The sequence below is a fragment of the Alosa sapidissima genome, chromosome 23 (assembly GCF_018492685.1).
Source record: "Alosa sapidissima isolate fAloSap1 chromosome 23, fAloSap1.pri, whole genome shotgun sequence".
Lineage (NCBI taxonomy): Eukaryota > Metazoa > Chordata > Actinopteri > Clupeiformes > Clupeidae > Alosa > Alosa sapidissima.
In genome coordinates this window covers 7,006,413-7,032,305 of record NC_055979.1, presented here as the reverse complement: position 1 = coordinate 7,032,305, position 25,893 = coordinate 7,006,413, and positions in this window count along the sequence as shown.

The following is a 25,893-nucleotide window of genomic DNA, read 5'->3' as shown; positions in this document are numbered from 1 at the left end:
AACGAATCCTGTAAACGCACTGCCTGAAACCGCACTTTTCTGAAACCTGGTCCCAGAGTGGAGAAATCTGAAACCGTAGCCCGTTTGAATTCGTTTAGACAGCGAAACCGCACATCCTGCTTGCGTATCGATGATGTCATCGCCACACCTCAGCTGCCCTGGACTTGCACTTATAGTATTGCCTAACAATACTAGTTTTCATACATGACATTACCTACGATTACACTCCGTAAGATAAATATAACAACTGGTGCTCCGTAAGATAAATATAACAACTGGTGCCGGTGTTTTTTTAATGCATTCTAGCTACTGTCAGTGACGCGAGAGAACTTAAGTTATTAGGAAAGTGCGGTGTAAGTTTAGGCTACATTAATTTGTGCGTAGTGCCAGTGTCATTCATTTATTTTACATGTCTTACAACATACATGCATTCAGTCGAGTGAAATCAGATATAAGCATACAAAGACGCTTAGAACTCACGTTAAGCCGATGGTAGCACACTGAATGCAAATGCGCGATTTGATGCAGGCAAACGTATTGACTGTTACTAACGAAGGTTTTATAGCAATATTATAAATGTGGCGACAGAATAGCCTAGAACTTGGGTAAGCCTTGCGTTTAGTAGCCTAATTGCGGTGATAGCCAAAACTAATGTGAATCACGGACTATCCTACAACCAAAGAAAGTAAAGGTGATTAGTAGGCCTACCTGCGTTAGCCAAATAAAGGACGGGACTGCACCCTTCACAAACCGTAAAATAAAGTTTATTAGTTTTACAGTTGACTACAGTTGACAGTTCACCATCAGTCCACACAAACAATTCTGGTTTCCTTACACTAGCCATTTCGTCATAGCCTATTCTGTCTGTTTGTAAAGCACAAACTTTGGTCAATTTCTGTAAAGAAACAGTGCCACCTATAGGCCTGGGGTATGAAGTAACATGTTGAGTCGTGTTGAGATGGATCCGTTTGGACGCAAATATTCTTGATGCGGTTTCAGGGAAGACGGAGGAAAAAAAGATCGGTTTCGTATGTGTGGACTAGCCCTAAATGGTAGGCCTATAGCTGTGACGTGCAGTCACCTGACATCACCGTCAAATCAGAGGATATTTTAGAACTATTAACGTGGACAGCTCCCCTTAAGAGCATCTTAAGAGCAGTGCATGCGCGTTCACGCTACGAGCATGTTCGGGAAACAGTCGGAAAAACCAAACGAATGATCGTAAGATGAATCTTAGAAAACCCTCTTAAGAGCGTGTCTCCGTTGTTATCGGGGAAGTGGGCCCTGTACAGTTAGCCATTCCAGAGTAATCCGGTTTTAAATTTGCAGCAATGTCTTTATGCAAAAAAAAACTTTGCGGTTCCTAACGTGTTTAAATTGTTCAATAGGTCTACATGATTTTATAACAGGCCAAATACAAAACAAATGTTACAAATATCGCCTAGATATCTGTAAGCATTACAGTCAGAGGATATACATATAGGGCAGACAGACGCTCATGAGTTCATGCTTTGTTTTTTCGCTGGATTTTAGGATAGCCTATTATGGCAACTGATTGCAGACTTTGTGAATTTATAGATTGACATAATGTGCTGTCTATGCTATTGCTGCTTTTGATCAGTTGGATTTATTTACAATCTCCTGTGGTGGGCTGGACATAGCAGATTCCCCTTTCCGCCTTGACCCATTCACACTGGTGCCGAAAAAACTCGGCAAAATGTCTAGGGGGCTTGGTAGTAAATTTGGCGAGACACTTTGTCCCGCCCTTCCGCCTCAGTCTATGTGAAAGGGACAGTTGTTCCGCGATTCTGGTACATAAAATTGCGGCAATTTCGCCAGTGTGAAAGCGTATTGATTTCATAATGTCACATTTGACAGTAATCGAGTGAGAAAATGACGTAAATGGAGTTGGGTGATTGTTGAAATGAACATTTAATATGAGGACAAGTAAGTATACAAATTATTGTGAACATACTAGCCTCACTCAACTGGGCTGCAGTGACATTTTTGTTCCGTTGCCTAGTAACAGTCGATGGCAAAACTATTGATTGGAACTATTTTTTTCAGGGTGGAGGAAGAATGAACAAAAATCCAGCATTGTGCTTATAGCTGAACCACAGCCGAGGGTATAGGCTATCCCTTGAAGGAGAAATCCGGCTTGTTTTCAGATAGATCTCCACTTATCGAGGTCACCGAGTACTGTCGGTACGAAAAAACTTGAGTTGCTACAGCCAGCAGCTAATGCAGCCAGGCAGCTACAATGCTACACTCTGTGGGCATGTAAATGGGAGCTCACGGACATGTAGCCCCCAGAGTGTAGCGCTGTATTCGTTTGTTTTTTTTGTACCAGCAGTACTCGGTGACCTCGAGAAACGGAGATCTATGTGCTTTAACGACCCCACTCGCATACCATATTGCTTAACTATCAAATGGGACAGTTGAGGGATGCATTGGGTTTCTCATACTGATAAGACATAATGAATCCCTTATTTGTGCCAGGGACCCGCTTGAATTGGTGCATGTTGTGAACTTTTCTGACACTTTTTTTATTTGTATTTGTTTTGGGAGGATGCCCCGGGTTTGTGTGCACGCTGCGCCGTGGAATTTGTTTTATCTGAGCGCCCATGGCATTTCGCAACTCTCAGCCGCTGTGTAGCTAGTTTGCTGTGACAAAGAAGTCCACTCCTGCCTCATCCAATATGAATGAGACGCGCAGCAAATGAGCCAAAGCTTCTCAACTCTGCCGCATTAATTATATATCACAGGCCCAAACTAGGAAACTCATTTAGGAGCACAGGCTTGGTTGTGCGTGAGGGCCTTCGCTATCTCCAAGTGTGATGCTGGCTCAACCAGCTTCCTCGTGTACACACCAACACACACACACACACACACACAACACACATATACACACACATACACACACACACACACACACACACACCCTCTTGGCTCTCCTTGATCTGCCATCTCATTCTCACCTCTGTTTCCTCCAGATGCTTTATTTTGCCTCCGAGGTCACACCATTTTCACAGTGGTGAGAGGAGTGTGACAGAGAAGCAGAGAGGCGATGCCAGTCGCATAGAGGTCGTCTGGGTCCTTGTTGGCCGTTTTAAGACTTCAGATCTGTGATAACGCCATTTGTTGACTTGCTGAGTGAAGGAGGAAACTCACAACCACATACACTAAAGGCCAAAACACAAACTACAGTTTATGAGCTACTGTCATTTACCAAGAAAGAAACTTATTTAAAAAATAGAAAATAAAACTGGGCTGAAAAACTAGATAAATAAATCATATGTTTATGAAAGAATATTAACTTCAGTAATTAATGAGTTGATAGATGAATTTTTAACTAAATAGATTAGCACATCTTATTAGAAGTTTTAAAGCAAAAAATAAAAAGTACAAAAATAAATCAATGCATAAGTGTTCCTAATCCAAATTTCAATCTCTTATCCAAGGGTAAATACTTCCTTTCTTTAGTGAAGCTTTTAGACTGTGTTGTCTCTTTTTCTGCACTTCCCCTATCAATTTGCAATGCCCTCTGAGAGACAGTGCATATATTCCAACACCAGGTAAAATAGTCCCCATTGTCCATCTCCCAGGGTCTGATGCCTGATGCGGCCTGCTCTGATGTGGCTGAAAAACCTTTGGGTTAGGCAGGGACAGTGTAGCATGGAGTACCCAGAAGACCTGTTAACCTTCGAGCGCCATCTGTTTTTCGGAAGCTCTCACCTCGCCCCTCCATCTGGAGCCATTTGTGTGTTCTTATCTTTCTCGCTATGGAATGGGAGCTAAGTGATATTAGTTCAATGCCCCCCCGTGGGGTTTTGAGTGAGGTATAGTTTAGCTTTTTTTTTTTTTTTATTTAAAAAAAAAAACCTTATGGCCCTGTTAGATTTTGTTGTTCCTCCAAGACACATTTGTTCATTCATTTCAAGGGTTGGCTTCAAAAACCCTTTACATTTTAGGAGGGCTTTCTCAGTTGTCATTCGGAGACAACACTTGAAAATGAACAATGCCTATTTCTTGAAAGCTTCTGATATCTGTCTTGTTCTCTATGTAGTTATCCATTCTGCGCTGAATTCACATTCATTATTCATTGCTTCAGTCATTCATTGGCAAAGATGACTGCCTCCCTTGAGCTGCTTTGATGATGTTTGATAGTCGAATTGTGGAATCTCCTTGATCCACTCCCACAACACGGTAGAGAGGTGATAGGAAATCTCTCTCTCTCTCTCTCTCTCTCTCTCTCTCTCTCTCCCTCCCTCCCTCCCTCTTTCCCTCTCTGTCCCTCACTGCTTGGCCCCCAGAGCCATTTAATGGATCACAGAGTTAATCAAGCGCAGGGAGGGCCAAGGTAAAGTGGACGGATGAAGCCGGCCATTAGCCTGGTGTCCACAGGGATTAGTGGCCGCACCCCAGGGACTTCAGGACTTAGTCAATCCGAAGTGGGCACTAGGTTCTGGAGCGCTGTGGGAAGTCTCAAAGTCTCTCTCTGTGGGGATTTATGGACACACTCAGTGGAAGGAGGGTGGCAGTATTTGGGAAGACATTATCAAAATGTATGTATGACACATTAATCATTTGAAATTGTTGTTTGTATAATTCATTTTGCAATCCCACTTGGATGAGAGAACTATCGATGCTCCTCCAATAGCCAGTGGTGATCACGGCTAACTGGACCATTCTCTGCTGGCAATAATTGACTAAAATGAAACAAACCACTCCGTCTCATGTATCATTATTCTCAATCTCTTCCCACTGAGTGAATCACAATGATGTCAGCTAATAAGAATAGGGAATAGAAGGTTATGGTCATACTCGGCCGACTTAATCACTATTGATTGGAATGTGACACTGTTATCAGTGCTGAATTATTTTGGTTTCTCTATGAACTGTCATCTAAAACCAGCTTCTATTCCAAGGTGGATCATCTTGAGGGTCTGGACTTAAAATCAACACCCTGTCAGTTCCCTTCAGCTTTGCTCATTGGCGCTTTTTAAGGAGCCTCTTAACTTAAATAAAAAAGAAAGAAAGAACTTAACAGTTTTACGAAGTTCTGTATTTTTTTTTATACAGAGTCAGTTTGATGTGTTAAGACTTCAAAAGGAAAACTTTTTTCTTCCTCTCTCACCGTTCCATAAATGATCTAAGAGAATGCCATGAATCATAATATGCATTCACTGAATTCCTTTTCTAAATAGCAAAGACTCAGTTGAATATTTATTGCTCTGGCATCCATTTTTAAATATGAATCTTCAAAGCTTCAAACAGGTGAGCTTCCCGGGGTCTCATATGGGATGTGAGCGGAAACATATGTTCACACTTACCTGTCAAAACTGTCTCATAACCAATGCTATAACTGCCTCCATTACTTCTTTCTGCGAGCACTTGGGATGGAGCCTCTAGTCTCCATTTGTTGAGTTCCTGTTATAAGAATAGTGGTTGCTCTAACTACACTTAATTCCAACTCAGGCCATCTAAAGCCCATTAAGTTAAGATCGTCTTAAAAAAGACACACATTTAAGTCATCTTAGACAAACCTTAAATACACAACCCCCCCCCCCCCCTTTTTTTTCTCTTTTACCTGAACTCACAGATTTAAGCTGTTGTGTTCTGGTTCAGTGTTCTTGGTTTTGATCCGTACGGACTCTGACAAGCTTTGAATGCTGGGAGCAATTGAGTTGAGTGGCTTTTCACTCTGTGGAGGAGAAATATAATTTAAAAAACAAAAAACACAGACCAACTGACTGACTGACATGCACACTGTGATGATGTACCCATACCCATTTTCAGGACTTTAAAGAGTGAACTCTGTTTTGTACCTTTGTGCCTCTTGTGACATTAGTGACTCAGTGCCTTTATGTGAACAACCCCTTATTGGACTGCAATCCCAGTAATTGAGGATGTTTCTTAGCCAAGCTCTTAAAACCCTTTTCACTGGCCCCCCATGCACTTCTCCACTTCACTGAGCAGCAACAGCATCCTAGACCTGGTTGAACAATCCTGTTTGAACGTCCTGCCACTCTCTTCTCAGGGCACGGTCAATCATTGTGTGTGTGTGTGTGTGTGTGTGTGTGTGTGTATGTGTGGGGTGAGTCATCTTTCCCTGACCATCAGGAATCACAGATGGGGGAGGTGGTTGGGGTTTAGAGGAGGTGAGGTTTGTGGGGTATATGTGACATTAGCACATCAGTGCTCCCTGAGAACTCAGCGGTGACTCTTTTTGTTCGTGTTGTGTGACCTTTTCCTTGACCCCTTCTTCTCTCATCCCTTCCTTCCCCCTGATAGAGTAGATGGAGCTCTTCCCCAGAGCAGCTGAGGACTCTGCCAGCCTCTGCAGGCACCACATTGAATGATTCTCTGGGAGTACACAGAATGCTAAGATGGCTGGAGCTGCATTGGTAGGGCGCAAGGCTAACATGCTAAAAACAGCAAGGCCATAGTTTTGTTCCCCCAGAGAACACCATCTCTGACCTTGTGGATGTCAATACTGTGATGTGCTTAGGAAAAAAGGCGAAAACAAATGGTCATGGCGTTTCCGCACTCTCATACCACAAATAGTCCAAAATTGTGAATTATAAGATCCAAGTTGAAGACGTTGCTGTATTGCCTCAAGTTGTTCTTAATTTAAGGTCAGTTTGTACAAAGTATTGTCTGCCTTACCATTATGCATTTTGATAAATGTGGAATGTTGACATTCAGATTTTGCTGTTTTTCCTGTATAATTATGTTGGTTGTGTATAAAAAGTCAAAACCACAGGATGTATTGCATTCACTTTTTGAATGCATCATATGACTGAAACCTAGGCTTCTAACAACCAACAAGACTGCAAGTATGTCATTCCGATCTTGGAGCACAACTGTCTATTGATTTAAAGAACACAGAGCAGAGCCTCGAAACATACCATATAACCATGTAATTAATGTTTGCTTCCAGTCAATATAACATGTGCTCTTGACTCCTGTTGAAATCCTGGCATAGAAAGCCCCAAAGATCAGATTTACAGATTTATGAGAGACATGTGTTTCGAATTACGAGTTCAAGTGCAGGCCTGCTGACCATGCCTTGTTTGTGTGTTACGCGTGTGTTGTAACTTGGTTGTGAACTGAGTGCTCAGCACTCTCGGTGCAACTCTGATTGAAGCCGCATGTGTCATGGTGTGGGGGAATGGCACAGAAGCCTGAGAGGGTGTGCCACTCATGGCTTCAGTAGCCGTGTATGGTGAGTGAGTGGGAGGTTGAAGAAAAACAATAACAGAACAAAAAGAACAACAAGCCCACTTAAAGGAATATTGCACATGTCCATCATCCCATGTGTCTAGTGACTGAATTATTAAACTAAATTATTTAAATTCACACACATTTTCTGTATGGTAATACCCACACTGCTTCAGACATAGTTGTCTTTCTTTCTTTCTTACCTGTTTATCTTTCTTTCTTTCTTTCTTTCTTTCTTTCTATCTTCATTCTTTGTGCAGGGGTTTCTGTGTGTGGGTGTATGTGTGTGTGTTTGTGTATGCATGTGTCTATTGATGTGTATCTAGTGTGAGTCGTTCCACATGCTTACACCTCACGTCATCTCTTCACCCCGACACAGCAGAGCACAGCACCCCGCCACACTGAACACAGACACACACACACACACACACGGCATGTTCTGAAAGCCTTCCTGGCGTCCTCTGAGGCTACGTTTGGCAGTGGCTCTGCTAAAATAGGCAGCGTTGACACGTGTCATGTTAGCTTGCTCACCAAGACCACAGAAAGACCCCCCCACACACACACACCTGTCAGATTGGATGATGCAAATGTGTGACCCACTAATGCCAGCTAGTGCATTAGTTATAAGCACCGAGGGGAGGTGACAACAGCTCAAGTGCACAGAGTCAAACCCAGAGACGGGAGTGCAAGAGCAGTGTTTTATTTGATCACGTAAACGAAGTGGGAGTGACAAGCGAGCAGGTGGAATGGAAGATGACTGTGGCTGTGTCTCACCGACTGATCTGGGAAGATCAAATTGATGGTTTGAGCGTCGGGGTTGGAGTCACTGACATGTTTTCGCTCAGCCTGAAATGGATGCCTTTGATTGGTTTAGTCGGATTAGCCCTCCCACTGCCGTGATAGCGCCCTCTTTGAACGCGCCGTCGTCGTCTGTGATGTTCGCCACATCAGCGCTTATCACCATTTTTTGCAGCGACGCAGCCGTTTCTTGTCCTGTGCAATCTGTCAGGAAATCTAAATGACATTTTAACACTTTTCCATTCCATTCACTTATCAAACATCCTTCTTTGGAGACTGGACTGTAGTCTTACGTTACTGGGCCATGCAATTGCACTGTAAATATGCAGATGGCATAGACAGACTCTCTACAAAGGCCTACATACTGCATAACCAATGAATTCCCCACATCCACTGTTATGGATTCCCATCTGTCCATGTCCTGTGCCCTGTTGAGAAAACCGGTTTCAACCAAGCCCGCCGTTGATGAAGATGTAAATAAAGTGAGACCCCAGCGTGTATGAGAGGCATTTTGAGCACAGCAGTAGCTGGTCCCCAGCGCTCATCAGTATGCTGCCCGGGCAGGCCAGCTCCAGAGTGACTGTGTGATGATCTGAGCTCCGTATTGACCGTGGAGGAGACGGCTGCTCCAGAGTTGTGGTACCCGGGCACAGAAGTGCCACACTGCGATATTGGCAGGGGGATGTGTGTGGGTGTGTGTGTGTGGGGGGGGGGGGGTTGCGCGACACAAAAGGGATTCACAGCAGCAGTGGAGCAGCAGAGTCCCATAGTGCTGATAGATGGATCTGTCCCAAGCTGAAAATAATGCAAGCGCTTTTAATTAGCCGCCATTGATTTTGGCGCTCTCGGGGGGGGCGGAGGGACTGGATGCAGGGTGCTGCGAGGGTTAGATAAAATGACAGCATGAGCACAGAAGTCCTGGGAGATCACCGGTAGTCTAGATGTATCACATTCGTGTGATGGATGATGGTTTAAAAACCCAGTGTGCCACTGAATTATGATCGGCAATTACTTGAGTGAAGTTCATATAGAATTTCAATAACACAGTCAGAAACACATAGGTAATAGGGGACTTTTTTTCATTTCAAAAGAGCAATTAGGGCTGCTGTATTTCTGAAATGTCCTCCAGTTATAATCCTTGACCCTTCAAGGTGACATTTTCTACCAGGGAGATTAACAAGGTCTCCCGGAAGCAACATAGGTATTTAATATCACGTCATCGTGGGGGTCCTGGGTTAAATCATTTTCAAAAAGGGGGGAAAAGCCATCATATCTGGCTAGAATGATCCCACCCCAAGCTTAATGATCTTTAATGAGGGGGGAGTCTGGAGAGTCACACATCTTTGCAGGCATTCTGGAGGAGGGAAAGAAAGCATCCAATGGGTCGTAACCATAATCCTGTCTGGTGGTATGAACTAAGGAAGACAGTAATGTACATATTGTGTTTGTATATAACAGAACAACAAACAACTTGTACTGGAATATATAATATAAAGCAAGCACTGACATAAAAATAACAGGACTGACAGATTTTTTAAATGGAAAGTAACAAAAGATTATTTTTTTAAAAACAAATGTCTCGTCTCTTCAGCAAAACCCCTTAAAGAGAAACCATTTAAAATTGACATGTTCCATTTGAACACACTTAATTTATGTGAGTACTCAAGCATGACGGGAACAACCATAACCAATCAAACCACACAGGAATGCCTTACTCTGACGAAAGGCCAGAATAAAAGGTAGGAAAAACACAGAAAAGCTGTTAATTAGGCATATTGGAATAGAGAGACACATAAGGGGTGCACAGACAGAAAAGCAAAAAAAAAGGAAATCAAGAAACTAATCTTGTAATACAAAAGCTTCTTTCCCCCCCACGCCGGACAAAATGATAGTCTGTGGACTTTGTCTTGACATTTGAATGGGGGGATGAAATGAGGCTGGACTTTGTTGAGGAACATTTCACAGCCTTCTATCCTGAGAGACAAGCTTGCAATGTGGCATTAGGCAATCAGCCAGTGCGAGCAACAGAGCTCCACAATGACCTTAAGAAGCTGTCAGCAAACGAGTCACGTGTGTGTGTGTGTGTGTGTGTGTGTAATTGTGTTTGTGTGCATTCAGACAAATCAATAAACCTTTCCAAAGGGATGGACACCATTTCTTTTGTCAGTCAGCCTGCTGCCCATTAAGGCTTTCTTCTCTAATTGTTGTTTTTTGTCTCTTTCTTTCTCTCGCTCCAGAATGGCAGATATCACAGGCCTGCTAGGCACCACATGTAAAATGAATGAGGCCCTTGGAGAATGCTGGCTTATCAGCTGCATCTAACCAAGTGTATTGATGTACTGCATGTATACCAAGTAAGACAAGGCCTTGTTCATACTGCCAGACCAAATCCGTTTTGGCACATCCAGATTGACATACGTGGTATATATATATATAAGAATCGATTACAATCGATTAAAACATTTAATCAAATTAATTACATACTCTGTGATATATTAATCTAAATTAATCGCATATATATTTTTTGCTGTGAAAGTATTTTAAATATTTAAATTCAAATGAATCATTGAATAATCAGCATTAGTGACATTAAAGTTCAAAAACTCTTTTATTATTATTTTCACCTTTCAAATAATGGCCATAATAATCTACGATATGACCTAATATGCTGAGGAAATAAATTCAAAAGTGCTTCGGGAAGAAGTTTTTTTTCACATACATTGCATTTCACGCCACAGATATAACCTAGGGGACGCAATGAAAATAAATTAACACTCCCCTCAAAGTCAACACTATTTCTTTGCATTGATGTGCGACTTTAGAGTTGACAAAATCCGGTGATATGCAAATTCCTCGCTACAGACATTGCAGAGGACTTATCACTATTTTAATCAACTCTTTATTTTTTATCAACACCATCAGGCTGTTTTTTAAAAGTAAATGTTCCAATCAATGATCAGCGCAGTAGATTTTCTTCTCTCTCCTTCATTTTACAGTCTAATGGTTACTGACTAGAACGACTTAGGGTCAAAGGTCATACGGAATCGATTAATCTGCGCTATTTTTTTTTTAATCAGTTATTTTTTCTCAAATTAATTAATCGAAATTAATCAGTTATTTTGACAGCCCTAATATATATATATATACATATGTGACATATGTGGTATATATATATAGTCTGGACAGTGAAAAGCAACACAAAACAAAGCACATTTGGAGGTGGTTTCAAGTCTGGTTCTAATCTGATTCTAATCAGATTTTGACAGTCCGTATGGAAATCAGATTTCAGAAGTGTCATTTGCCTCACCCCACACAACGTGACAACCAAAATCCAGTGGGAAGGAAGTGCAGGAATGAATGTTGCGAAGAGCAGAACCTACACTGTTACCACAGCAACTCATGCACATAGGCTACAGTTGGTTGGTGATGTCTTGGACTGAACACACATCCAACTTGATGACTAGCATAAATATGAGCACAGTCATCTGAACGCATCTGATTTGAGAAACAAATCTCATTTGCCTGCAGTCTGAACAGTGCCTTCCAGCCCTATTGACTGACTATTCTCACCTATAACACTATACAGTAAGACAGGTTTTATTTTTTCATTCAACAGGATCAGATGCTGATGATGATAGCATGATGCGGTCTAACCACCTGCTAGCATGGCATGACTTACAAATTCACTATGTGCATATTTTTTTAACAGTTGACCAAATTTGAACATAGAATACACTTCAATTACAGTTACTGCACTGCTCGTGAGGAAGTATAATTACTTTAAAGTGGCTGTGAGTTCATTTGCATTCAAGTTCTCAGTAGATAGACTCCTAATTAAACGACTTCCACAAGCGCAACGGGTCACTAAACACTGCCTGATTAGCATTTCTATAAAATATGCCCCTAGAATAACACTACACCTCAAGCTGCATGGTGAAAATGCTATAGACTATACAACATAAGTATTATATAAAACTAATCATCAATCTCAACCAAGATTCTTTTCTGCAAAAGAGAGACTAGTGTTATATTTTATTTGCCCCTAGAATAGCCCCCTGGCCCATAGACCTCTGGACCCTAGGATGCATACCTTCAAGCTGTATAACTACAACATACACTTGAACAGAGACTTGAACAAAAACACTACTTGACCAAAATGTGTTTTGACTGAGCATAGACTCGTTTGATCAAGTATATGTTATTCGCCCCTGGCCAAGTTTCATATTTTAATACATTTGCAGACTTTTGGTTTACTAGTCTCACTATATGTTTCATCTCTATGTCTATATTTAAGATGTTTTCGTTGCAGTCTAAATATCAATATCACCCCTAATGGAACTTACTAATGAGAACTATTGGCTTCTTGATGTTCATAAGGGACATGCAAGAGGATCCTTCTGAATACTGCACATGCTGTGATTACAAAATAACAGTCTACTTGTACTGTGTACATTTAGAATACACTTTTAATCCAAAGTCCCTACAGCATCTATAAGCAGATATATCGATATACAGCATCATACAGATTCAGTGTGTTTGCCCCCTGTATATCAAGCATGCAATCTTGGTGTTGTCATTTTGCTTTACGAATTGAACAACAACCATATTTACCAATGTTTTGTTGTGATGGGCACTTGTGTTTGACCAGGAAGAATATGTGAGAAGACTACATGAAATGAATTGACAACAATCATACATGCTGGTGTATGCTGCTAACTTCTAATGGTATTATTGATATTCTGCATGTATCAATCATACACAGACCGGCCATGTTCAAGACTCAGCCCTCACTAAATCTCATATCAGGGTGTGTTTGTAGTCCTTCAAACCACTTCACCGTAAAGCATGTGGAAACACATTCATGCTCTCTCTAAATCACTGCCTTCCTCATGTGTCATGCTGTTAACAGCTCTGATTTAGTCCATGAATGGAGGCTTGTTCTAGGAAAACCGTTAGGTTTGTGCAAATTTGTAAGTTGAACACATTCTAATTGAAGCTTTGCAACGAAGTCTGAGCACCAACGACACAGTCTATAGTGGAGAAAGGTTATTGAATCATTAGGAGTTCACAGCAAAAAAAATCATAGCTTGTTTGTTCAGTTCATGACCCCTCAAGAAGCATTATTAGAGAAACAATACTGATGCTATATGCAGTAAAGGCCCATTTTTTTTATAGGATGTGTGGGCCTGTCTCCGAGGGACTTCATCTAAAAAGACATGACTTTTGCCATGACTTGTGTATGGCATAGTTGTATTAGTCTACCTGTGGAGAGTTAATGAGATCAACATGATGTTAAATCATACTCAAATGTCATTATGTGGAACCTCATAACGTTGTTTGCTAACAGCCATAATTAAATTCAATTTTATTTGATTTGATGTAGTGACATAACTTATGAATATGTCTTAAGGCGCTGTATAGAGTTCTTTCTAGAGTACTTCATGTCCCCACACAGTAAACTCAACAGCGTTCAGTCAATAACTCTAAAAGTTAATTTCTCCTAGTTTATATGGTCCCATTTGCTTAAGTCTTAAAGGTGCAGTCAGCGATTGTACGCGATTTCAATCCCATAACATTTCTTATCACATTCAGCAATCATCTCCTCACGATCCGCTAGCTGCCCATACTGAAGGGAGGGGTGTGTTTCTCTCGGGTGTGTTTCGTTTGGTCCTTGGTTAAAATAATGTACGCTGTTTTGGACAAAAGTGTCTGCTAATAGGCCTAATTTTAAATATAAACATAAACAAAAGCGAATTCCTGCGCAATCGCTGACTGCATCTTTAAACTACTCTTACAGAAATTGAGTATCGTTATGTGGAGCTTGTCACTCTCTTCAAATTAAAAGGGGTTGATTCTTTCTTAATCAACTCTCAGTGTATGGATTTTAACAATACAAACTGTAGACATGTGAATGTACTGTCTACACTATGTTTTATAGGGTTAGTTTATCATCTGCTTGGGCAATAGGTGGCCTGACTCCCACCTCACAACAGCATGTGTCTAATTAGGGCCCGAGCACCGACGGTGCACGAGGCCGGGACGGCCTTGCGCACCGAGAGGTGCAAAGCCCTATTGTTTTTGGAAAGATTATTATTATTATTTGTTCACCTTTTTGCTATTTTTGAGGTGGTTAACATGGATAAAAAGTCTTGGAATTTGGCACACACATCTGGTATCTCAATGGCTACACAGGCATAAAGGCTTGGCCCCGGGCGTGGCCCAGGGACTCAGTAGCGCCCCCTTAGGTCATTGATCCAGTGGTTGGCACATACTTTCAGCTAGACACACCAAATTTTGTAGGTGTGTGCATCTCCCCAAGATGAACAACTTTCGTAAGTACAATGCATTAGCCACGCCCAGCAGGAAGTGAGGTATTTGGGATTTTGTGCAGACTGAAATGTGATGAATTGTGATGCCAAAAAAGGTGCTTCCCATTGGTAAAAACGCATTAAATTTGGCACACACATCAAGAGGTACCGTGAATACACAGGGGAAAAGCCTTGGCCCAGGAACTCCATAGCGCCCCCTTATGTCACTGTGACTTGTGGTTGGCATATAGTTTTAGATACACACACCAAATTTGGTGAGTGTGTGTAACTCCCAAAAACAATCAACTTTTGTATTAACATGCCATTAGCCACGCCCACAGGAAGTAATTGGGATTTTGTGCGTTGTGGACATGACCAATTTTAACAAACTCCTCCTAGACGGTTGATCCGATTAATGTGAAAGTCGGTATACATGATGCCATGCAATATGCTTCTGATTCTAAATTGTGAAGCTTTTTTTGATATGTTGTAATTTGACGAAATGGCGAAACTATGAATTGTAATACCCTTCCACATAAACAATAAATGTGTCTTAATTCACCATGCATGGCTTGAAAAGTTTTAAATTTCACAGATTCACAAGCTCATAATCCATATTTGGCATAGCGCCACCCACTGGCAACAAAAAGAATGACAAGAACACTGATGTCACATGATATATTTGAACATACTCCTCCTAGACGGTTTGTCAGATTCATGTGAAATTTGGCAAATATGATAGCAAGATGATGCTGATGTTAAAGTGTGAAGGGATTTTTGATATGTTGTAATATGTCATGATTTTAATATGTCACCATATAAACAGGAAATGTGTCATAAAGTCACAGTGCATTGAATGAATGGTCTGAAACTTCTCAGGTTAATAGATATTATGATTTTGATGATATCCAGACACCCAATGGGCCTGCCTGGCATAGCGCCACCACCTGGCCAAGTAGGAAATGTGCCAGAAATGGACAATGCCTTAAGTGATTGATCTGAAGCTTTACAAAATATTGGATATCATTATTGTGATGATATTCACATGTGTAATTCGCATGCCTAATATAGCGCCACCATCTGGCCAAAAAGTGTATCAGAAATGTTCTTTGCTTAAAATGAATAATCTATGATGAATAACACACAATGGGCCTGCCTTGCATTGCGCCCCCACCTGGCCAAGCAAGTAAATGTGCCAGAAAATAACATGCAAAAACAAACAACACACACATCAAATATGTACATTTTACAAATGCACCACGTCGATGCTTTGTTGGATTCTGAAATGTCACGGGTTGCGGCCCACAGGTGCTCGGGCCCGCCATTGCCGCTTGCGGCTATATTTTGTTCTTCTTTTTTCAGTGTTTCAGTGTGTTCTCCGGCCCTTGAATGTGTTCAGTTTTGAGCTGAAATAAAACCTCACTGAATGCATATCTTTCATGCTGAGGTTCTCTAGTGAGCTCACTGCAAAGAGTGTGGATATTAATTCCACACGATCCTATCATCTATCATAGTATGGCGAAGGTGCTTTGGGTATTTGTCTATATCACTGAGTTATTAAGCATGCAGACTGTATAGCCTACATTGTAATTGATAAGAGCAGCCACACAAATGGCGATGCATCGAACCCCCTGCATTATTGGCATTATGCATTGAATAAATTCATTTCAAGATACCACAGGACAAAGGTGACATGCAAAAGCCCTGTGGCGAATGCTCTCTTATGCATTCAAAGACTGACATGGAAGCAATCAGCCCTTACTTACAGATCCCCATCCTGTCAATCACAGATGTTCTCTCACAGGCCACTGTCAATGTGCAAAGCACCCAGGAAGAGACAGGCCATTTCTTCCCTCCCCCTTCCTGTCTGAAAAGACTGTCATCCCATCTCTGACAGCAAGAGATGCAAAGGCTTGTGCCATGTGGAACCAGATGGTAACTCTCACAAGAGAGCAAAACCATGTCTGCAGACAAGAAATCAGGACCATTTGTTTGTTAACTGAAAAGAAAACAGTACATTCATGTAACAGAGTGTTACTTATTAATGTCACCAGTTACAGTTTAATTTGTATACTGTAAAACCTTGGTTAAAAGCTGAATCCAAATGAAACGCTGGCCCCTTTTACAGGACTGGTGTAGCTACAGGTTTGGACAAATAAAGGCAGGTGAATCCTCGTCTAGTTTTTATTTATGGAAGTATTTTTTGGTTGTATAAAACCTCTTAAAGCCCATCAGATCGCCCACTTGAGCTAGTTCAATGCTGCTTACATCGTACATAAAGTGGCCATAAAGTCTGAATATGTGTCCATTCCTCCATTATTTATATTTCTTTAGTTCGCTAATCAAAAGAATCAAATTGTTTTTCATAAAAATCAAAACCAAGTTCTGAATATTGTCCTGTGAAGTCTGTTCTGTCTGCACTTGAAACCACACCACTAGGTGTCAGTGTAATGTAGCATTATGGGGTTCTGATATAGCATGGAGAAATGAAGAAGTGTGAGTTCAGATGTAGAGTTCCGTGGGCCTAGCGACAGTACGCGACAATAGCGGGCAATATGGCGGCGAAATAAAGGTACAGACGAACGATCAGATAAAGTAGGTTAAAATTCGGTTTTCAGAGTATTTCAAAGGTTTACACGAAATGTAAACATGTTGCTGTTGCTTAGCCTATGTAAATGCATGTGCAAATGTTGTAATTCTAGCAGAATTGTCTTGCTAACATCCTTGAAATTGAACGGAAGTCATCTCACGCAACACCTTTCTCAATGCAAGGCAAGACAAGACAAACCAGAGCCCGTCTACGGACATTCTCTGGACAAACGTCTCCATCTCCTGATGTAGGCTAATATTAAAAGAGAGAGGAACAAAAACAAACATAGAAAAAAGCGGATAATAATGTACTATACATTGATTTAAAGTTAATGTTTTTATACGATTATACTTTGCACAATAATAATATAATTGTGGAAGGATTACCTTTTTCATGAACATGACCTAAAATACTATTATCAAATAACACTTAGTTAAAACTTGGGTGGCAGGCTGAAATGGACTCATTGTACTTTCAGAATCGATATTTATGCCAAATTCGTCTTTATAGGTATATGCCATACTAACTCATACGGACTCATATGCCTAGCCTAGGCCTGTCATACTATACACAATACTATTGAACTTCAAATTGTGTGGCTCTGAAAACAATAAGTTATGCATATGTAAAAGGGGGGTGAAATGAAATCCTTATAACATGTACTTTCAGAATATATATAGATATTTATAGCAAGTTCGCCTTTGTAGGTACCAGGCCATACTACGTGTGTACCGAGTCATATACTATAGGCCTGTCATTGGCACACTGTTGAACTTCAAATTGTGTCTATAGTATATGACTCGGTACACACTTAGTATGGCCTGGTACTCACAAAGGCGAACTTGGTCTAAATATCTATATATATTCTAAAAGTACATGTTATAAGGATTTAATTTCACCCCACTTTTACATATGCACATCTTATTGTTTTCACAGCCACACAATTTGAAGTTCAACAGTGTGCCAATGACAGGCCTATAGTATATGACTCGGTACACACTTAGTACGGCCTGGTACTCACAAAGGCGAACTTGGTATAAATATCTATATATATTCTGAAAGTACATGTTATAAGGATTCCATTTCATCCCCCTTTTAAATATGCACAGCTTTATTTTTTTATCAGCCACACAGTTTAATTATATTGGTGTAGAAAAAATATAGCATTCTAATATGTATTTTCGATTTAAATGTCTTATTTAATTATTTTCTAAATTTACTTTCCCTTTGGTAACACAATACAGTTTTAAATTAATAATTTTTAAACATATTCATTTATTTTTCATTGAAAAAGTAATGAATATGTTCTGACTTTTATTTTGAATGATTTGCAAATGGCGGCCATATTGGAATTTTCTTTACTGTCGCTAGTTTCACACTACTCAGATGTAGAGTGTATGTGCTACCATGTTGAATGCTATAAAAAAGTTATAGTGAATACGTCGGCCTCCTGTGCTTTCATTACTTTCAACATAATAAATTGGCGACAAGGAACTTACTCCCGCAGTTTTTTTTCACTGTTTGGAACACTACTTCGATTTTGGACTATGGCTACTACAACGCCGTTTCCCAATTTTTTCTTGCCTGCCCCGGGGGAGCCCGCCATTCCATTCAAGTCGTGGGAAAAGATGTTCATGAACTATTGCTTGGTTATCGATGTGGAAGGACAAAAGTGGACTGGGCCAAGACAACGTGCTCTTCTACTTCACTGTCTAGGCACGGAGGGCCAAATGATATTCTACACTTTACCGAACACTGGAGATACGTTGGCATCTGCGCTAACTGCTTTGCATGGCTACTTCACGCCTAAGGTAAATGTTGTAGTGGAACGTCACACATTTAGAAAACGAGTCCAGCTTGCCGATGAGTCCATAATTCAATACGTTACTGCTCTGCGTCAGCTAGCCACTACCTGTGAGTTTGATAACTGTGAGGACATGATACGAGACCAGCTAGTGGAACATGTTGCAAATCCACGTATAAGAGAAAGACTATTGTTAAAGGAAAAATTGACGCTGGAGCAGGCTATTACTATTGCTAGTCAGATGGAGTCTGCTGGAGAACAGGCAAAGTGCATGACTACCCGTAGCTTGACTGTGCATGCAGTCCAAGTACAAGGCAAAGTGAAAAGCAGGCAGCCGCGCAAGTATGTGCGATCGGGATCAGCAGCCAGCCAATTCACTGCCAGCTCTCCTCCTGCTACACCCTCACGCTCCTGTTTTCGCTGTGGGTCGGATAAACACCTAGCAAATGCGCCTGAATGGCCAGCGAGTAAAGCAGTGTGTAAAACGTGCAACAAGAAAGGACATTTCGCGCGTGTGTGTAGGTCTGCACAGACTCATAGTGTGCGTCAAGTGGAAATTCCTGAATATACACTGCTCTTACTGCAACAGAGTCGCCAGCTAAGCTCCATTGCACTGTGGACATTTGCGCTGCGACAGCACAAAAGACTGTTAAACTGACAGTAGACACTGGAGCGTCACTGTCTGTGTTACCAAAAGGCATATTCGAGGAAAACTTCAAGGGAGTGCCGTTACAGCCACCTGCAGCTCGCCTGGTTACATACTCACAAACTCCAATCAAAGTGCTGGGTTGCATGCCTGCTACAGTAGTGAGAAACAATGTACGTATGTAAAGTGAACTTTTATGTAACAGAGAATGGAACACCATTGATGGGGATGGATCTGATTGCTGCTCTTAAGCTGCGCATTGAAGGAGGAACAGTTCTTTCTGCCTTACCTGCCTACAACTCACCTGCCTCCTGCCCAGTCATGCAGCTCTCCACAGCCAGTGAGGATTCTTCAGCCATGGTCTGTGCTAAAGGATTCATGCACAAGGTCAAAGTCTCGGATTCTGCCTCACCGGTACGTCAGAAGCTCCGACGTCTGCCTTTCGCTGTTAGATCTGCTGTGTCTGACGAACTGAATAGACTGCTTTCCGCTAGGGTGATTGAACGTATTGACGCATCACCCTGGGTTTCACCCATTGTTGTGACACAAAAGAAAACAGGTGGCATAAGAATGTGTGTGGATCTTAGAGAACCAAATAAAGCTATATTGGTGGACAGTCACCCTCTACCACATATGGAAGAACTGCTTGCTACTTTAGCTGGATCTACAATTTTCTCTACAATTGACCTGGAGAGTGCATACCATCAACTTCCACCTCATCCAGATAGCAGAGATTTGACAGCGTTCATAACTCATGAGGGTCTTTTCCGATTCTGCCGTGTTCCCTATGGGTTAGCGTCCGCTCCCGCTGCGTTTCAGAAGATGATGTCTGTGGTCCTGGAAGGGGTGTCAAATGTCCAAAATTATTTGGATGACATAATATGCTTTGGACTATAAAACTTAAGATGCAAGAAATCAGGACTGCGTCATATCCTTTCCAAGTTATGCTAGAGCTTAAATCTTTGACGCTCACTTTGTTACAATAGCCTACAGTTAAATAATAGGTCCAGTGATATAGCGTTACAAGCCATGAGTTCCTTAGGTCTCTATTTTAGGTTTTGTTAAAGGCCTTATCCGTTCAGGCTCATACAGGAATGATATTTTGTACTGTACTTTACATAGGAAGTATTGGTTACGTTGTGGGGGGATGTTGTGTCTGCACTTGGAACCACACCACTAGGTGTCAGTGTAATGTAGCATTATGGGGTTCTGATATAGCATGGAGAAATGAAGAAGTGTGAGTTCAGATGTAGAGTGTATGTGCTACCATGTTGAATACTATATAAATGAGTTATAGTGAATACGTCGGCCTCCTGTGCTTTCATTACTTTCAACATAACAAAGTCCATTGCTGACTGCCTGATAACTTTGTTATTCAACAGACTTTACCCTACTAACACAGACCTACACTTAACAATATTTTCTCTTGTCATGCCATTGGGTAATCTTGTTTTTGTTACCTTGCTGGCTACAAAACAAAGAGGTTCATGACCTTTCTTTGTTTAGTCTTCACCCATTCTCGGTATGCGTTAAAGTGACAAAGGTAAAAGACAAAATATAAAATGTAGAAAATGACACATTTGACTATTCAATGACAAATATTGATACCAGCAACATGGGATAGGGCAACACAAGTCTGGAGAAGGACACAAGGAGGAACATTTCACAACAAATTAGGTTAACTATGAACAGGGCAAAAAAGAGGCCCTCAAAAGTAAAGATGTGGAGATATTCATAAAAATTGTCGGCAAATAATATAACAATATAAGAAAAATGCTCCTCAAAGAATTTGGAAATTTTATCATCTAATGTCATATGATAGATGCAAGGTACAGGGTTGACAAATACTATTTGATGGCCATGATCAGATTGCTGCATTAACTCATTGAATGCCAAGCTGTTTTCGGAAGCTTTGTCCTAGAGTGCCAGCAATCTAGATCATTGTTGATGATTTTTGTACAGCCACAGCATATTCTGTGTTATAGCTATGAACACATACAATGGCTCGTTTGAAAGGTGAGACTTTAAGCTCTCAGTGGGTGCAAACCGTGTATTTCTACACGCCTCTGTTCCAAAGCTAAACAGTGGCTAGTTTTCATCAAAATCGCTGTTTTTTTTTTCTAGAAATGGAGATATAACGTCTTTCATGAAATATGAAGTGTTGCCTGTAAAGTTTCCGGGAAGTGACCTGGCGAGACTGCCACCTAGTGATAGACCCACGAAAATGGCCTGGTTTTGAGCTGACGTGCATCACTGATTCGACCCAAAGCGGCAACTGAGTTATGATAAAATGTCCAGATAAAATGTCCAGATTGTGCGTTTTCATGAGTTTTTGATCGTCATATATTTAATTTCCATTCATCACAGAGTTCCCAAAATCACATATAAGGTGTGTTAGAGTGTCTAGTTTCGTAATAATAATAAAAAAAGCTAAACACGTAATATTACGTTTTTGGCACTCAACACATTGGCACTCAATGAGTTAAAAACAGGCCTGATTTTGTGATGAAAATAATTGCATGGGCAATTATTGTATGGGCACTTGCACGTTGATGCAACACAAAGGTAAACATGCCCCTGTTCCAATGTTTTTCAAAATGTGTTGCTGGCATAAAATTCAAAATGATAATTTATTTTAAAAATGTGTGTCTGTTTCAACAACTGATATGTTGTCTTTGTACTATTCTCAATTGAATACAGGCTTCTCATGTTTTGGAAAAAAAAAATGTATTGTATTTACATTTTATAAAAGACCAGTGTCCCTTGATTGCAAAAGGTGTATTTGATGTTTCCCACTCTAGGGCTTTAACTGGCATCCAGTCATACCACGGAGGTGCCAGAGGTGCAGGGCTCTCCTAGGGATACTAGACATTCATTCTAGGCACATCAGGGGCTGGCAGCTGTGCACTGCACTAGCATATCGCACTATTATACTTGGAAAGATCAATGCCTCAGCTGCTAAATACCCCCATGTGTCTCCAAGCATCTCCTGTAAGTGTCTGTCTGAGTCTCACTCTGCATTGGATTGACAGCCAGCTAATATCAGGTCACACATGGCCTCTCTCTACAGTCACTTGTGCCATGGTCCTTCTGTTCTGTAGGGATATACTGTCAATATTCACACAATGACAGACAAGGTTGCACAGGGCATTAGGAGACAGTTTCCTTGAAAACCATGGCCTTCCTACAGTAACTGCATTTTGTCAGTACATAGTTTATGTGATATGTTTTATATATAGTAACTTTGTAAACATTTAACAGAATGTATCTATGAGCTCAGTAAAGCCTTTTTAGTTAAGAGTTAGATAGATAATTAGTTGCTAGGTTACGGGGACGCTGGCGAGACACGCCACTCCGTCTGGCATCATGTTTTTGTTTATTTTTATGTAATGTTCGTAATTTTATGTAATGTCATGTTCATTTTTTATATTGATTTGTCTAGTTAAATGTATTCTCTCTTCATTTAGATAGTTGTCGTGTTATTCTTAGTCCCTTTTACTGCTTCCAAGTCGGCTGATGTCGTTGGCGTTGGGCATTGGGAGCTTGCTATGGCTAGAACTACCTTTTGCCCTGGACTGACATTCTTCATCCATCCATCCATGAGCGGTGCTGCACTTCACTGTCTGGTCGAGGAGATTTATCAGGACAGCTGGACCTGGGCCTACTTTGCGAGGGATCTGCCGCGACCGCTGAGCTGCTGCTGACCTGTGAGCTGGCATCTGCCTTGCCTGGAGTCTGGATTGAGCAGACTAGCCTGCTGCTAACATTCAAAACTACCGTTGACGTTGGGGAGCTCTGCAGTCTCTCAGAGCATCAGGTTGTCTCTGTCGGGGGTCCACCGAGTTGCTGATCTGCGGGATCGCCCATGACTTCAGACGGTTAGCTTCTATGCTTCTACTGATCTCTAGACTGCAGTCTACAAGTAGGCCTACTAACGTCATTTACAGAAGGCCCATGTTAACGTTGGATCCTCCGGGTTGGTCTGAAGACGCAGCTGTGCGCCATGTCATTGCCATTGGACTGAGTTGGACTAAGTTAACACAGACTTTTCTTTATTTTAATTTCTTATTTATTTATTTTATTACTTGTTCATTTTTGTTTGTTGTCTGTCTTGTATGTCTAGCGTTAGGTGTCTCGGGTACGCTGGCGATTACGCCACTCCATCAGGCATCTTTTGTCTTGTGCGTCAATTGTTATTTTGTAAATTTGTTTGTTTGTCTTGATGTCGCGGGAACGCTGGCGACTATACACCGCTCTGTCCGGCATCTTTTGTCTTTTTGTTATGTGTCTTGTTTGTGGAGCGCTTTGTGTTGCACTCTGTGCATGTTAAATGCGCTATAAAAATAAAATTGACTTGACTTGACTTTTTATGTCTGAGTTTGTTTTCTTTTCTCTCTTGGCTTTTAAAGCACATGGAGGACCAGGTCAAACACCTGGTCTAAGTACTGTAACAAACTGCAAAGCTGTCTCAGAATGGTTTTTATTGGTTACGCACCAAAACACACAAACACATAATTCCGGGCCAGACCTGGCCCTTACTGTATGCTCCAGCACTTAACATCTATGTGAGGCTGTATCTACAACACACACTAGTTAGACCCGGTTATGAACACTGTAATCAACTATAAACATAAATTGTTTTGTTTGTTTTGAGAGCCTAGGGTTGTTTTGAGAGCCTATTGATGTAGCCTATCTCAGATGTATCTCAGAATAAAGGAATACTTCATATTACTCTAAACCACCATCTGTAAATCAACTGGACTGTCTACATTGCACTATATTTCTTGACCTGTCTCTGTATATTTCATCACCTTTCTATACTTTGCCTCACATTGCAACACAGCTCAGATCTTTGGTTGCTATGAAGGCCAATCGTTCTAAATGGATGGTTGCTATGGCCAAAGGCCAGTTCTATCTCTGCCGTTGTCAAGCGAGCATATCGTAGAATTCTGATTAACCTTATGTTATTTGAAACATCTCTATTTTACTTAGCCCACTTCCATACAGTGGGTCCCATTAAGAAGTGGCCACTTCATTCGCGCTTACCGTGATTCACACAGCAGCATTATTAAATTAATCTGTCACCATATGCCTATGCCTACGTTTGCAAAGAAAGATGGCGAGCACTCTTTGCGAGTTTGCTTTCTGCGGGCTTGTGTGGAGCGAGTTGGAGGGTTCTTCGTCGCACCAGCTCTCCGCACTTCATGCTCTGTCTTCCCCGCCGTGTGCAACACTAAGCTGCTCGTCCCTAAGTGTAGTGTGAACCGGGAAATGTCCACCACAGCCCCCCCCATTTCTCTAGCACATCCAGGCCGAGAATGCAATCATCCTGAATGCTAGCCAACCAAAGCCAGCGGCTCGCCGTCTCACCGTTGATGCACACACACACACCACTTTTTGTCCATACAGTTCCGCTCGCTCTCCGGTAACTGTGGTGATGCGTGTTTTTTCTCTTCCCAGCCTCTGGGTCTGGCTACCAGCGTGGGAGGTAGCCAGGGAGGTAGTGAAACTTGAAGGTGGCATCCCTCCCGCCGTGCCACCCCCCTCTAGTTTGACTGGGGCGCGCGCGTGAGGGGTGCTGGGGCGGGACAGTACCTCGCGATGTGCCCCGGCACGCCACATACGGTAGCATCCGTCTCCGCTGGCCGGCCTCTTCCACCCGCGTGGGCGGCGTTGTGGCTGTGCTGTGTTCTGTCGCGTCGTCTACAACTCCTCCCCGTCTTCCTCCATCGATGTCTGCCGTACGCAATGCCTCGACTCCGATGTGTGGAAGATGTTTCCCACCCGTTCGGCCTCCGCGAGCGCCACGGCCAGCGAGCTGGGGGCGCTCAGGCGAAGGTGTTCTCTCAGCCGCTCCGGGTGGATGCCTCGCACGAACGCTTCCAGTGCCATCTCTTCATGTAGACTCTGGCTGTACGTTGAGTAGCCCCGCCGGGCATACAGCTGCAGGTCAGCCGCGAACTTGCCCAGTCTCTCGCCCTTGTGTCGCCGTCTGGAAGCGAGTTGTTCACGAGCATCGCTGGTGAAGATTCTCTGGCTGAATCGTCGTTGCAGAGCGGCTTCGATTGCGGTCCAGCTTGCTTGCTCTGCCGGTGGCAGGTCTTCTAATACTTGTAGCACTTCCCCCTCCAGAGCCAACGCCACCTGTACGCCCGTTCTCTCCGCCGACCAGCCATTCAGCTCGGCTGCCGGACCCGCACCAGGTATGTCGTCAGCGGCCTCTCACCATTGTAGCGGGGCAACTTGGCGTTGGAGCGCCCTTCTGCCGCCGTCGCACCGGGGACCGGCCGATTTCCATCGCTCCCGTGTGGAGCGGGTTCAAGTGGCTGGATGCTGCCATGGCCCAGTTCGTCTCCTCCTGTGGCCGGGGGCGGGTTTCTTTGTTACGGTCACGCTGCAGGCTGGCTCCGTCTGCTGGGCCCAGCAGGTCGTTGAGCTGCCTTGGCAGGAAACTCATCATCGCCGGGATATCGGTTGCGGCTTTCTCTTCCTGTCCAGTAGGGGTCGGCATCCCACTTCTGAC